Source organism: Athene cunicularia, assembly GCF_003259725.1.
Source record: "Athene cunicularia isolate RWA chromosome 7 unlocalized genomic scaffold, athCun1 chr7_part1, whole genome shotgun sequence".
NCBI lineage: Eukaryota > Metazoa > Chordata > Aves > Strigiformes > Strigidae > Athene > Athene cunicularia.
Window position 1 is genome coordinate 6,235,078 of NW_020799107.1, and position 16,158 is coordinate 6,251,235.

The window sequence follows — 16,158 nt, forward strand, 5'->3', positions numbered from 1 at the left end:
GGACACGCCTCCCGCCGCCCGGCCGCATCGCCCGGCCCGGTCCGCCCCTCCCCGTCCGTGATTGGCCCCACTGGGTGCTCGTCCCTCGGGGGCGGTGCCTTGGCGCGCAGGCGCGGGGCGGGGGCCCAGGCTGCTCTCAGCGGCGATGGCGGCAGGGGGCGTTGTGGGGTCGGTTGTGCCGCCTGGTTTCGCCGCGGCCTTTCTCTGCCCGCTGCGTCCAGCCCTCGGAACAGCAGGTGTGGGAAGTAGCTCCCTGCGAGGCGCTCAGGTCGCTTTACGAGAGCTGTGAGTGCCTTAGGTGGCATCAGGCACAGATTTGCCAGCGCTTTCTCCTTAATTCTTACAAGCCTGGGAGGAAGTTTGGGGTTCACCTAAAACTTTGCCTTCTTAATTAAATTTTTGTTGCTTGTGGGGTTTTGGTCGGCCAGTAAAAGGAGGCAGCAGGTGTAATTAAAGCAGCCTTCCGGTTGAAAATGCCCATTTTTAAAATAAGCGCTGCTGTTCCAAAAACCAGATTGTGCAGCAATGTCTGTCTGACTGGCACTTGCTTTGTGGGAAACTATTGTAAATGGAAAGTGTTAAATACTTCCCCCCCCAAGTCACTGAGCTAGTGACCAAAGGCTAAGCAAAATCAGATCTTTTTACCAAAGAGGCAACATAAGAGGAAGAGTGATGCCAGGTGAGGCTGGTTTTCCCTTATTCCCAAGCCACTTAATGCCCATGTTTTCATGGAGTACTATTTGTAGTGTTATACAGCTAGTACATATGTATGTGAAATTTTTGATTTTGAAGTTAAATGGTAATACTGTTAGCTTAAATTGCGCCACAAATAATTATTTTAATTTTTTTTAACAATCCTCCATGCTAGTTTGTAGAATAAGGATGTATTACTACAGTAATTCGCTCCTGAGGTTTTGACTACAATATTCCTCAAACCTATGCTGGCAGTATATGATGACTCTGAAAAGGTCCTTCTGATGGTTTCCTAGAATGCAGTACTTAGCACAGCAAATTAGCTCCATGTAAAGAGGCCTACAAATGCCTTGTCAATTCAAGAAGCAGAGAACGGTGTTAAGAACTGCAAGAGCATAAGTTATTTATAAGAATGCCAGAGTCAATCTTCTGACAGGAATTAGACATAAAATCAAGTTCATCTGAAGAAGGCAGAGGTACCCCACACACTGTCTGGAAAAGCAAGTCTAAACCAAGAGGTAAAATCGAGGAAGATGCTTAGGGCAGGGAGAGGAGCAGAACAGAGGTCTGGGCTGGATCAGAGATCATGGTAACAAAGGTGCCAAACAGGAGGCTTTAGGACAAAACATAATTCTTAGCAATTGCATTGCACAACAAAAATTAAATTTTAAATACAAGTGGGAGGTTTTGTAACATTCTGCATGGTACATGTATATTCAGTAGCCTCTCTGGAAGTGGACTGGGGCTCATTGCAGTTAACTTCAAACAATAATGATGTAGAAGTTGATTCATTTTTGTTAAGGTCTAATCAATAACTTTGATGCAATTTATCCGAAGAAAGCAATGGAGAGCTTTAGGTCTGTGGGTTAAGCCAGCAATCGCGTAGTATTTCATGGCTGTTTTCCAGGCTCTGCTGGCTTGCTACAGCTGCCCCTGTGGAAGACCGAGAACAGCAGGGTACCATGCAGGAGAGTCTCATGCGCCAAAAAAATGAGCAAAATTTGCCTGCAGTCCAGACCCAGAAGCCTGCCATTAGAGTAGCAAGGCTGTAGGTGCTTTGTAACCAACTTCTGCCTCATACAAGTAAGTATGGGGCATGCTGTGTTAAGTGTTTGCAAGAATAAGCTGTGACAGTTCTGTAAGATACTTACAATTAAACAATAATAAAACTACATGTTTCTTCTTAACCTCTGAGGAAAAGCCTGCAATATGTGTTGTCACAGAAAGGCAACTGGCTCCAAAGTATAATTGAGTCATTTGCTGCTAGGAAAGTTTATCATTGTTATAACTACATTAAACACCAGGGGTCACTACTGGACATAGAATCTGTACTATTATCTCTGAAATCCAATTATTCTGCAGATGTTTACATGCAGAATAAGTGTATTATTATTTCATTAGTGTGTCTATATCATAAGCATTAGCTCTATCCTAAATATTCATAGATGCTATTTTTTGTGATGCAGGCATTTACATGCTGTTGTCAAGTTGTTCATACTTTCCATTACAAGATAGAAAGGAAGATCATTGTGAGATTGGAGTTTTAAATTGGGATCTCAGTTCACAGATGAACACTTTCTCTTGTGTGCCTTGCTGTCTTCTTAAAAGATATGTCAGGAGCTGGATGCTGTCTCCACTTCACTGGTTGAATGCATAAATGGTATCACTGGATCTTCAGGTTTTGAATATGCTACCTACCAAAGCAAATGCAGTAGTTTTAAGCCATTTTTAAGTTCATGGTTCTTCTCTTTTGTCTGTCAAGAAATTCACTAGAACCTGTTCTAGTGGGTATAAACTAAGAAGTATGTAACTTGATACTAAATATTACAGAAAGCAGCTTGTGCATACTCAGAAAGCTCATATGACAGTACATCATCTCTATGTTGTATTCCAGTATTCATTCCAGTATTCATTTTGGTCTAGATACTGCCTGTACTTATCAGTGCAAAAAAGCTAGCTTCTATCAGAGAAACGAAACCCAGACATTCCAGATAGCTGACGCTGAGAAACCAGCCTTGCAGTCTGAAGAATGCCTATGTTAGAGGGCTGAACTTAACTGTAAAATGTACAAAAAATTGAGAGTTGATTGCTCATGGTAGTAATTTAACTGAAGTGGAGAATCAAACCCTAATTAGTAAACTAATCACATTTCAAACTGAAATAACCAGATGACTTTGAGGAGTAAGAGAAACAGGGCAAAATTCAAAATCAGCTAATATCTAACTATTAATACAAGCCTCTGCTGCAGACTGTATGTTCATTAGTTGAAAACAACTGAGAAGTTGAAAATAACTGTGTGCACCCATTGGTCACCAGATGACTGTGAATCATGAATGTAGTGTGGTGATGAAAAAGGCAAGCATGACCGTAGAATGCGTCAGGAGGTATTTAAAATAGGGAGAAGGAAATAATAATGGTATTGTATGAAGTTCTAATAAGCCTTTTCTGAAGTGTATTGTGCTATTTCAGGGTGACTGTACTTGTATTTGGAACAAATGCAAAGACTAGCCTAAAGCTTAAATTGCACTATTGCACCAGATCCCTCTGTGCTACTTGGACCCCTTGGGGCAGGCAGTTCCTGTCCATACTGACTTGAGTAGGAGTAGCTCCCTGACATAGTAGCTATTTCACCACCATTTGTACCAAATCACATCTAAACACTCCTAGCCATGACTTGCCTGACTCGGAGACCGCAGCACGGTGTGCCCCACACAGCGTGGGGGCCCTTAACTGATGCAGAGTCTCAGTTTCAGCTTTGCAGACTTGCCAAGACAAGATACCTACTCCTGCTGTCTTTCCTATTTCTGAAGAAGTGAGCAGTTTGGAGGCACAAGCTCAGGATCATTCACAGCATAAGCAACAGGGCAAGGTGGTACACGGGAGGATGGCTGGAGCATGACATACTAGAGGGAAAAGTCACATTTCCCTTCTGAGGCATTTGCTTTGGCATATGTTTGTGCTTTGTGCCATCTTCCCTCATGTAGAGAGAGTTTGGGCTGAAACACAACCACTGATTTGTTCTCATCCATTTATTTTTCCATCCTCTGGACTTGTCTACATCTAGCAGGCATGGAAAGAATATTCTGGAAGAAAACTAGAGTCCTGGCAAAGTAAGAGTGTGGTTAATGGAGAATGACTTGTCCTCTTGTCCAGACTGGTTGTGTAACTTTGTCCTATATGCTGAATGAGGATGCAGGTACTACCTGGTACCCAGTACCATGCCTGGAAAATCTATCTTAAGTGGGATCCTGCCTGGGAAGTGAAACATATGACCTTAAACAGTGTAGACAAAACCTTGAAATGTCATTTTATGGGGAAGAATGATTTTGTAGCAAAGCCTCTTCTGGAACAGAATATAGTGAAGAGTGAAAAGTCCACAAGGTCTCTCAGTTTTGTGTACTGAGGTCACTACATCACTGAGGTGAACCATACAGGCCTAAGAAACTGTAAGTTTGCCAATTATTGTAGGGTTTTTTTCTTCCAGGATGGGAGGAAGAAGGGGTGAAGGCAGGGGCAGATGGTTAAGTATATGGCATTTTAAAAGTGTTGCGGTAGTAGTCAGTCCCAATGAGGAAAGCGATGGGAAGCAGGACCATGCTGAAGGCTGTGTACAGGAAGTCATCAGAACAAAGAGTTGACAGGGCATTCCTACACATATTACTGCAGTTGCAGGTACTGTGACTTAGTGGTTAGTGAGCCAAGATTCAGTGTAAGGTGCTAGTTTGTTTTTGGATCTCTGGCTCTGGCAGTCTGTAACATGTTAGAAGCCCTAGACCCTATTGTGCAGTTACTTGTGAGTCAGAATGGGGTAAGGCCAGAGATGGTGGGAGTCATCTAGAAATTTTGTTGTGCTTTGGATCTACATAATTGTGGTGCTCATTTACTGCTGCAGAGGGTTTCCCATTGTAAGGGATAGTATATATCCTAAGCACACATTTACATGTCCTCTCTTCCTCTACCCCTTTAACATTCAAATCAAAACATCCATTAAAGCTGTGCTTCTAGTGTATGCTACATCATTCTTGATCAGCTTTACCTATGTTGTGCTTCTTCAGGTGAGCAGAGGATGCATCTTGGTCCAGCCTGGAAATAGAGCCAGTTTCTCAGGTCTCTGGGTCTGTAGCCTGGGAGTCTGAGCTGGTGATCTGACTCTGACAATGTGCATGTGAAAGCCCAGTCCACGCTGCACAAGACAGTGAACCATCAGAGGCCCAGCAGTTGCTCCTAGTAATATTGGTAAGTCTGCAGACCTCCTCCAAACACTGCCTTCTGTCCCTGGCCTGAAGAGTAGGCAGCTTCTCTTCATTTCATTTATTTATTTCAAGCAGCATTGTTTGCTGGTTCTTATAAAGGTAGCCTGAACCAGTGGTGTTTCCACTGGCAAATTTCCTCATATCACTGCAGGGAAATTTCCCCAGAAGCAAAGCTATGCCCATAACCAAAGGCACAGCCCTACAAACACTTATCAGGGCATTTCTCTCTGCTCTCACCACACTTTGTGAGCAATGCATGCAAATGAGCAGGCTGATTCACTGATCTAAAGATGTATATTATGGTGTGTCACAGATTATGCTGAATAATGAGGACTGAGGAACAGGGTAGAATGCAAAGCTGAAATGTTTAATAGCCATAGGGAGTATCCCTGGGTACTGATTGGTGTGAGAAAGATCTGGCCCAATTTATGTCTGTGTTGCCTAAGTAGGATTGGAATTCCACTCCCATTTGTGCTCAGGTTTCTCTTCTCCAGCAGCACTTTGACTTGCTTCAGTGCAGTCATGTGTGAGCAAAGATAGATAGATAGATACATACATACATACATAGATGATAGATAGATAGATAGATAGATAGATAGATAGATAGATAGATAGATGAGATAAATGATAGATCGATAGATGATAGGTAGATATGAAATGTTCATGAACCTTAGTGTAAAACCAGGTATGTCAGCTCAGTAGTAGAGACACAGGCAAAGTTAATCACGGAAAGGATCAGTCTGTTAAGAGACTACAAAAATGTGACCCATTTTAACAAAAATGTACATGTACAAGACACCTTCCATTCAGGCTAGCTGCTCTGCAAAGGGGTGATGGTTAATTATACACTTAGCACAGACCATCAGTCACCAAGGCGGTTGTTTTACACTATTTGTGTGTTATTTCTTTTTAAGAATATCTTCAGTTCAGGAAAAACAACTTAGAAGAAGTTAACTTTCCAGTAAGGCCTGAAAGGAGCCTGTAAGGGTCAGGACCTTGGAAAAGAGAAGAGGAAATCTGAGCTTTTCAAGAGAAATTTTGTTAACATACGTGAGTTTCAATGCTGACCATTATAGCTACTCACAATTTTTTATCAGGACACTCAAAAGAGCAATTTCCATTCTGCACTTCAGCTTCTAGCAGCCTACTTCTGCATAAATGCAATTAATCCGTCTCCCAACCTTCCTGTTTCTCTACAGGTTTATTTCAGTGGTCATTCAAAGACATTAGAGCTACTGTAGAACAAAAGTCCCCAAAAGTTTCTCTCTCAGCAAAGACCAAGCCTACAGCTTAGAAAGTTAAAATTAAAGGATGTAAAATCAAAATTTATTTCAGAGTTCTCATAGCACCTTATGTGTAACTTTTACTTGTGTGTAACTTCCACAGGCATAATAAAATATTAATGTTATGATTTGTACCAGGATGCATAGCAGGTTTTTCTAGCTTCACAGAGTTCAAGAAGGAAACCATTAGAGCTTCTAGTCAGGATCATAAACCCAGTGCAGTAGGAGAATTATTTTTTAGGTTAGCTTAGTCAGACATCGAAGTAGGACCTATTTTTACTGTTTAGCATGAAGAGATGCCTTCTGTAAGTAGGGGTTAAGGTGAAGTGGAACATCCACAAGCATAACATCTCACTTCCTTAAAAAAAAAAACCCTACTGGAGAATACGGTTACTCTACATGCCCTTTTCTTGCCTTAGCATATTGCTAATGTTGCATTGTACTTGCATGCTTGTGTGTGGGAAGAAGTTCACTGCAGGCAGGGAAGGAAAATGAAGCTATCTGTGCCCTGTCTCATTGTATGTCTGTATCTTGATCCAGCCAGCCCAGAGTTTCCTAATAACTTCCATCCCACTAACAAGGAGAGATCTCAGTTTCCTTTCCCTTTAAAAATACAAATACACTCAGGGAGCTGCTGGCCTATATTACTTCATCAAATTCTTGTCCTGTCCTACAGAACGCAGTTAAGCTAAGTGAGCCTTTGCTACAGAATCCTAAACATTTGCATGGGTTCAGAAGGTGATGGGTGCATTCATAGAAGAGTAGATCAACACACACTAAATGCAAGCCACAAGGTCCCAGAGCCACAAGCTGCTGGAGTCTGGGAGTATATTCTGCAGAAGCAGTGGTATGTTCTCACACTCATCTTTAGGGCTCCCTTCTTTGGCCCTGGGAGAGAGACAGGATACTGAGCTGGATGGGCTTTTGGTCTGACCAAGTTCTTATGTTTTTATTTTCTTCCTGGTCAAGTGAATAATAAAAATCAGTAAGCTTAGAATTATAAAGCTTAAAGATTCCATAAAATCACTTCATATTTTAATTACACAAAATCCCTGACCCCAGAGGTATATCTGTGAACTGTAGGAGGATACAAATTGCAGGTGACAGAGTTAAGGCTTACTAGTCCATACTGTTGATGGGATAAATTTGTAATGTGGTATTGCACGTGTCAGCAAAGAAAGCAATACTACTGGGATTTATTTTTGCTGTGAGGACTGAGATAGATGCATCTATCAATATTCGGGGGATAGTTGAAAGTATTTGAAACCCAAGGCTTCAAAAACAAGGAGAAAACTGATAAAGGTAAGAGATTTCTAGAAAAAGGTGTCATCCTTGATATACGCATACGCGCACACACAGATGAGAAAAAAATGATCAGTTTTGGTATACTGCAGAGTCAAAGAATGACCCAGATTGATCTAAACTGTCTCTTAGCGTTTACTATTTTTCTTTTATTCTTCAATAAGCAGACAGACTGAAAGGTCAGGAGTTTTTAACTATGTCTTCTCTTTGAGTATTTCAGTAAAGTACAGAATCATTCTGCTTCAACTCAAGAGTTACTCCTAACTTTATCTTATTTAATCATTACTTTTAAAGCAGCCAAAAGCTTCCATTTTGTTTGCTTATTAAAATAATCGATTATTTGATTATTTTTGTGGAATTAATTTTGACTTGTAGACCATAAATGAATTCAAGATGATGTAGCAATGATAATGTTTTCTGATTTACTTTAGAAAAAAACATGTAATTCATTTAGATTTAGACTAATGATAGAAAATTACAAATTTAGGTGTCAGTATGAATGCATTTGATGTAATAATTTACTACTTTGATAACATTTTAATCAGGAAGATTTCTTACCTTTGGGACTATCTTGTCAAAATAAGTCATGACCAGCATTTCCCTTTCTTCCTTTTCCCCCTATGTGCTTTAACCACACTTTCAAAATCACCAAAAGCTTTCTGAATAACACTGTCCTTGAATGTGAAAGAGTGTTTATTATTTAGAGTGACAGTCAATGACTTTTTGTGAGCAGCGCTGAGAGTTCTTGGCTTCACCTTAATTTTAAAACTTCACAGTTTTTCAGAAGATGGAATAGCTGTTTTCTGTCCAACCCTAAACAATGAGCTTCATTAATTCAAGCAGATGAAATCTCTGATGCTGCTTTGTTAGTGGCATCCCTCGTTACTGAAATATAATTCAGCAAGTTGAACGAGAGACTATTTCTGACATGAGCACTATCTATGAAGGGAAAAGATTTTCCTGAATTAGAGATAATTCTTTTTTGTGAGTAGCACATGCTAGTTTATTAACAGTTTCACTATCAACATTACAAAATATTGCAGGTAAAAAAAAAAACAAACAGAACCCAACCCTGGAAGATATATATGTAATGACTTATACATACAAGCCAATCAAACATCTTTAAAGGAATTTAGGGGAACATCCTTTAAAAAAAATTTTAAAAACAACAACAAAAAATACCCCGAACATTACAACAACAAAACCCCTGCAAATTTTATCACCAAAGAAGAAATGTGTGTGAAAAGCCCTAAATGTAGTAGAACTAATCTATCTAAGGAGATCCACTGGGAATAATTGGTATATTTAGATATTATAATTAACAATTTTATCACTTTTAGGCATCCTTAAAATTATGTTTGCATTATTTCACATTCTGCTTTATAACTCTTAAAAGTATGACTTAAATTGAAAAAAAAATTAACATACACAAAATATTAGTTCTTCAACTAATCTATATAAGCAAATTCTTTAATATCTAGTCATCTACTTCAGTGAAGGCAATCATGCGGTGTTTCCCTAGAGAACAGATCATTAGAAATAAGTACTTTCAAAGTACTTCTCCCTGTGGTAAAATTACCACACCTGATTTCCCCATAAGCAAAATTTTCTATATCTTATGTCAAAGAAGAGCAAACTTGGCTATTTGAACAGCAAATGTTAACATGCAGAATTATCCCATCTGGTTTCTCAAGTAATGCAAATTTGAAGTGATGACCACATACCTTTTTTATTGTGGCAATCTTAGTAACCACTGAACTTGAGTTCTGAGCTACGATTATTTGAAGTTTGAGAACTCCTCAGTGTTCACAGCTTTATCCTGTCCTGCTACCCTTCTCCACGCATAGGGATTCACACTGCATACCAGTGACAGACTTTTGTCATATCTATCACAGTATTGTTTCCATTTCGCTTTTAAGTTGTATATTTCTGTGCTGTGTGAAACAACTGTTGTGTTTTATTATACCCTCAAATGATTCATATGGCTTTGTCAAATGGAGAAAACATTACAGATTGAAATGTGGAAGATAACTGTAGTAGGTTTTCAAAATTTTTTTCCCAGTTTGTCACAGCTCATGGGTGTGACAGTTTGGGTGATGCTTGTGTCATCTTTCTCCACACATTTTATCTATAAAAACCTACAGCTGGACTGTTCTGTCATATGTAAACATGCTTTTAAAGGGAACATTTTAGCTTAACTTTTACTATAATCAGTATTCGAAATCCCTACTGACTGGTAAATGTGATTCCTAGAAACAGTGGGGGAAAACCATTCATTCTTTGGGTGTTCCTTGACTAAAATTTCCCTTCCCTAAATGTATGGTAAGTTTAAGGCAGAGGGCTTCTTTCTCAGTCTTTGCTGAATGGAACGTAAGAGCTATTGTATTTAAAGAGGTACGTGCTATTACCCTGGATTCTCATGAGAGAAAGGGAGAGGAAGGGAGGAGACAGAGGAACCTCTAATAGGTTATTTTTTACATTTAGAACTGTAGCCACACATTAGTCCCTGGTGCTACCCCATTTATCTAGGATAGAAGGTGAAGTATAACAGAGGCTAAAGAAAGTAGGTCAGAGCACGTGAGCTTGTATGTGCCTGCCAAAGAAGGCTCTGTAGAGATGAAGATACTGAAAAATGTGGGGCCAACAGAAGTCCCACAATTTTTCTGTGTGCAGGACCACCTTGATAGGTCCTGTCTGACTAGCTAGCATCTCTATTCCAGCACAATGACACACAACCCTATTCCATTTTCAAAGAGGGCAGAGATCATTCTTTACAAACTGATCACTTGTGGTTTATTCTGGTCAGTGGGCTGTTAGCATAGGCTAGCTCATCTTTATGATAGAGATTTGCAAGTCCATTAGGCATTCTGTCTCTATTTAGTGGCCTCACAGACATCTCAGGGATCACTGTTGGTACTTCTTGACTCTTCTGCCTGTAAGGAAACTGCAGATAAAATGCCCTTTCTAATCTAGGTGGACTCCTAATTCAGTGCCCTTTCTGATTTCAGTATTTACCAGGATGTTTTTAAAGCTGGTGATGTAACCCCTGCCTAGAAACCTAATTTAAGGTCTACACCCATATCAGTTCAAGACCTTAATTTAGTTGGTTGACTCATTCTGACAGCTCTCCTAAAGTTTGTTTGATGGCCAGCAAGAAAACTCTTTAATCCCTTTGCTCCATGGTTTCTGCAGGAGTTAACTGTAATCCTAACTCTGAAACTATACAATTGGATCTAACCTACAGTCTTAATTCCACCTCTGTTCTAAAAGTAATCAGTACTTTAGACTGAAACAAGCCAAATCTTAGCCCACCAATACTTTCCAAGCTCACTCTGTTTAGCCATGCTGATAGCTCACATGCAATCCATAGCCACCAGGCTGACATTGGGTTTGCCAGTTAAGCCTTACTGGTTAGTCATGGACCTGGGGCATGCTGAGAAAGCTAGCTCTCAAATGATGATAACAGCCTGCTTCTCCACTGATGAAGGCTCATTCGCATAATGTGGGACTAGAAGTTCTGGAGCAGGCTCGTCATGCTTGTTCCTCTGGTACGAGCGGAAAAGCTCGTGCATTCTCAAACTGGCAGGTTTCTGCAGTGCATGAGAGAAGAGCTGCTATAGTATTCATTATCTGTTTCAAACTGGCTTTGCACACCTCTTTTATGTCCTCCCTATCCAATGTTCATGTTCTTTTCTTTTAAGTTCAAAGGCCTACTATCTCTGAGGAACTGCTCTATATCATATACCACCTTGGCCAGAGGGACTTAGAGACGCACACAAAATTCAACAGGGAGCTGGAACACATATGAGCTAGCATGTTAGTGAAAGAATAGATTAAAATAATGCCCAAATACCTTTAAAGAGAGGGAAAAAAGAGAAGATGGGAAATGGCAGACATGTCGGCTTTATGACAGATTAAAAATGAAAAAAGGTTTGGAATCATCAAGAAAATTACAGATTCAAATGTAATAAATCTGTCAGCTTGCTTCAGATAGAAAGATGTGTCCTTTGAACCTGTTGCTCCTTCAGATAAGATTAGAAGTCTGTCTGATAAAGGCAACTGTGTTTGTTCAATTCTATTTATTATTTTTATAGGTGATCTAAACAAGGGTATATACCCTTTGTATGGTAAAGTTTTCAGCTTGCATGCCTTTACATGCAAGTTTAACAATGTAATAAATATTTATGTATTACCAGCAATAAATACTGTGGCATTACCCAAATAATTTGGATTATGATGATGATGATTGAAAAATCCTGGTCAGTTCAAATAACAGTTTGGCTTTGTGTTTTGAATGGGGAAGGAAATATTGAACAAAGTGAGTCTGTAAAAATTTTTTCTTGGCTTCTGTTGGCCAAATGTGCACAAGTCATGCAATGGTCCATGCTAGATGACTTGTGGAGAATGCAGCTCTTGATGGCAGTCATTTCAGTGAAGCTCCTGGTCATGGAGTTTTGAGTAGTTCCCAAGTGACTTTCACTAAGGCCAAATGCCAGGGGGCTGCCCTTGGGCCACAAAAACCCCCAGCAGCGCTACAGGCTTGGGGAGGAGTGGCTGGAGAGCTGCCAGTCAGAGAGGGACCTGGGGGTGTTGATTGACAGCCGGCTGAACAGGAGCCAGCAGTGTGTCCAGGTGGCCAAGAAGGCCAATGGCATCCTGGCTTGTGTCAGCAATAGCGTGGCCAGCAGGGACAGGGAAGGGATCTCACCCCTGTACTGGGCACTGGTGAGGCCGCCCCTTGATGACTGGGTTCAGTTTTGGGCCCCTCACTCCAAAAAGGCCATTGAATGACTCGAGTGTGTCCAGAGAAGGGCAACGGAGCTGGTGCCGGGTCTGGAGCACAGGTCTGATGGGGAGCGGCTGAGGGAACTTGGGGGGTTTAGTCTGGAGAAGAGGAGGCTGAGGGGAGACCTCATCGCCCTCTACAGCTCCCTGAAAGGAGGGTGCAGAGAGCTGGGCGAGTCTCTTGAACCAAGTAACAAGCGACAGAAAAAGAGGAAATGGTCTCAAGCTGCACCAGAGAACATTTAGACTAGATATTAGGAAGCATTTCTTTCCAGAACGGGCTGTGTCTTTCCAAATAGGCGTTGGAATGGGCTGCCCAGGGAGGTGGTGGAGTCCCCAGTCCTGGAGGTGTTTAAGAGTCGGGCTGACATAGCACTGAGGGATCTGGTGTCGTTGGGAACTGTCAATGTTAGGTTAATGGTTGGACTGGATGATCTTCAAGGTCCTTTCCAACCTAGACGATTCTGTGAAGTCAGAGGAAGTTAAAGCAAGGAAAATAATGCAGACAGGAAAAAAAAAAAAAAAAAAAAAAAAAAAAAAAAAAAGCTTAAAAAAACAAAAAACCCCAAAAAACCCAACCCCAACCAAATAAAAACTTCCACAGAAATGTAAGTTAGAAGTGTAGCAAAGACTTAGGCGGCAATATGGTCTACTCTGCAAAAATAAATTGTCCATTAGTTGTTTTAAAGTAGTAATGCTAGAAAAGCATACACACCATTCACATGCTTCACTGGCCACTGGGTGGAGTTGATATATATATGGAGCTACTCCATGATTTTTTTTTTGAAGCTTCTCAAACATTTTCATTACTGTCTGAAAGCCCCATAGTGACTTAAACCCTGAACTGAACAGAATATTGACTTTAAAAGGGCCAGATCTGAGCTCAAGCCAAATCTAAAGTGCTGTTTGACACTTGCCCTAAACTCATACTTTTGGAATAAATAAAGCTGTTTAAATGTTAATAATTAATAAATCATGGAGTAAATAGTAGTTGTGTTTTAAAAATAATTGTTAGCCTTATTTTTCCCTTCATTTAATTTTGCCACACCTGTAAAAGCTATGTTGTTACTGACAAAGCTTGTATTTCCACTTTATTGTTATGCTTGCAGCTAGACTGGTGAACCCAGATTGTACAATACTGACATTTTTATAATCTAATATACAATTAATCTTCCTGCTGAAAACCTGTACATATACCTGTAGTTTCTACATCAAGTTGCTGCAAAAGTAGTATGACAACATGGGCTTTACCCTGCTGCCATTAAAAGCAATGACAAAACTGTTGACTGCTTAAGTACATGCATTCACATTAACCAAGTTTGATCTCAGTGACATCTACCTTCTGTTTTTGTGATTTTTCCATTCAGATATAGCAAAGTTTTCCAAGTGTTTTGGATGTGCTTTCTATGAAACCTAACTTTTTGTCTATAGCATATCTTTCCTTGATACTTCTAATAAGCAGTAAGTGTTTAAAAGCCAGAGAAAAAAATGCATTCTTTGTAGTTCCAAGCTTGACACCGACCCTGACACTCAGATTAGAAAGATGCTGCCAATTATGTGATCAGCGGCATCTTGTGTCTGTGTGGGCAGTGACATCTTCTGTCACTGAGTTTTGAACTCGCCTTTCATGTCTTTCTCTGAGTTGTGATATGGTACACCTTCTTTTCCTAATCAGGTCTTGGCACCTTGCTGATACCTTTGCTTAACAACCCTAATTTTGCAGAGGGTGGTAAGGGACACGCTGTACTTGAAAACATTTGGTCTACTTTGTTGGGTTCTACTTAAAGAGGAGAATATTTTTCATTTTAATGTATCTGCTTGCATGTTAGAAGAGTATTGTTAAAATTCTGTGACTAACCATGTCACAGTAATAATTCCAATAATCTATTTAGTATTAGGTCTGTATGGTGTTAAAATTTCCTTTTATCAGAAATTCTTGTTTACTGATATAGATCCTTTCCTTACTCCAATATTCAGTATGTTTTCAGGAAATGCAGCTAACTCAGCACCATTTGCATTAAAAAAAAATTACAGCAACCAGAGGTGCTCTGTATAATAGGATCTTGTAAACAGCCACATGAATAGTGTGGGAGTTTAAAAACAGGCTGTTCTGCCATTACTACAAAGGAGAGAGTCAGTCATTTTTCCCTTCTGTGCCTCAACCTGTTATCTGTGCAGCATGGAGAGCGACTGTGATTGCTTTCATGTTTAAAACTACTTCAGTAGTTAGAGAGCTTGATAGTTCTCCAGCAAGCTCTGTAAGCACAAACTTTATCAAAACCAAGTGACTTTGACTCCATTGCAATCTATAGTTTTCCTACTAATTCCAGAGGAAGAAAGACTGGGATATTAGATGATAGATCATTCACTATGATGCTAAAAAACTCCCAACGGACTGTCACAATGTTGATATCATGCCACTTGCTTGGATATATATAAATTACAAATTCTGTGATTATTAATGTTGGAAACTTCCAGAATTCTCAATATGGCTGAAAAATAATTGAATATCGAATTAAAAATTGGCTGCTGTTGTTTTAGCTGTAGGTAAGAAACAAAAAAAAAATTGCTCTCAGCAATAGTATTTGTTCATATTTTGCTGTTCAACTACATGGGAAATATCTTTATTGCAACTAGAAATGTTATATTTGTTATTTTAAAAAAATAATAGCAGAAGGAAGATGCCTTCTGTAAAAATATTACTACAGTTATTATTCATTAAATATTTTGAAATTGCATAGCATTTTATGCTTCATAAATTTAAATAGCAATTTGAATGTTTCTGATGCTTTTCACAGAATCCAGAAGTGAAAAGTCGTGTCTAACCTAATTAATCATTACAACATTGTTTCTAGGTCTTCCTGACTCTTGGACACAAAACTGAGGCAGAAAATACTTGATAAAGGCCAAAGAATGAGTCAGTAGCAGACTTGAGATTGGAACTCCAAGTTCTTGCTTTCCGGTTTCATTCTGAATCATAAATTATCTTGTAGCTGCTAAAGTAAAGAAGGAGGTCAGTAACAATTTAATTAAGTTTAGGCTTCTCATGTTCGTTTATATGCTTTCTAAAATCTATTAGTTTATAACCACTAAAAGACTAAGATTGTCTGATTCTGATTTCTAATGTGAAAATGCAACCTGAAAATTAAACCGAAGTATTAATATGCAAAGAAAGGCACAGATGGTGTTGCCATTATAAAATCCCTTAACTAGACTGGGGAGCCCTGTGTCTCGGGTGGTCGTGCTGGCCGCTCAGCAGTGCCGCCGGCTCAGTAAGAGGTTGCGCTAAGGGAGAGCTCTCGTGCAATCCTCTCGTTGACATTCACGGCTTGGAAATCTCACCATTCCTTAAAAATACACACTTTTAGTTCCCAGGGCTTCAAGAGAAGAAAATAGAAGTGATGTGACTCATCTAATTGGCGAACTGGTATTTCTCCGAGCTTGCTGTACGCGGCTCTAGAGCTGAGGGGGCTGGGGAGAGCCTCGTGAGCGGCAGGGGGTCGCTGGCTCCCTCACGGCCCCGCTGTGTTGGGTCCCCGCGTCGGCCCCCCGGATCCCATCGCAGGCGGGCTCCCGGGGGCCCACAGAAGCACCCTCAGAATGTTAGGTAACTGTGTCCGTGTACGCTGGGCAATGCTCTGCTGAGCATTGATGTCAGTCTTGATTTCAGTCCATCAAGTAAAAAAATCGGGTTTTGTTATACATCTTGGCGAAAAAGGAATGTTCTTGATGGTTTCGAAGCACACCCTGGGATTCCACCCAATATACAGTCCCTGCTATTAAGAAAACCAGCAAAAGCAACTAGTCCCCAACACCCACCGCCCCCTGTGAGCTGTCTCTTA

At 40.2% G+C, this 16,158-nt stretch overlaps 1 long non-coding RNA gene across 1 annotated transcript; it reads left to right on the plus strand.

Moving 5' to 3' along the window:
* Window positions 1-4,751: 4,751 nt before the first annotated feature.
* Window positions 4,752-6,669, plus strand: LOC113482210. The gene is made up of 3 exons (XR_003398796.1): window positions 4,752-4,929; window positions 5,861-5,996; window positions 6,146-6,669. It is a non-coding gene; the product is annotated as an uncharacterized LOC113482210 (long non-coding RNA).
* The last annotated feature ends 9,489 nt before the right edge of the window (window positions 6,670-16,158 follow it).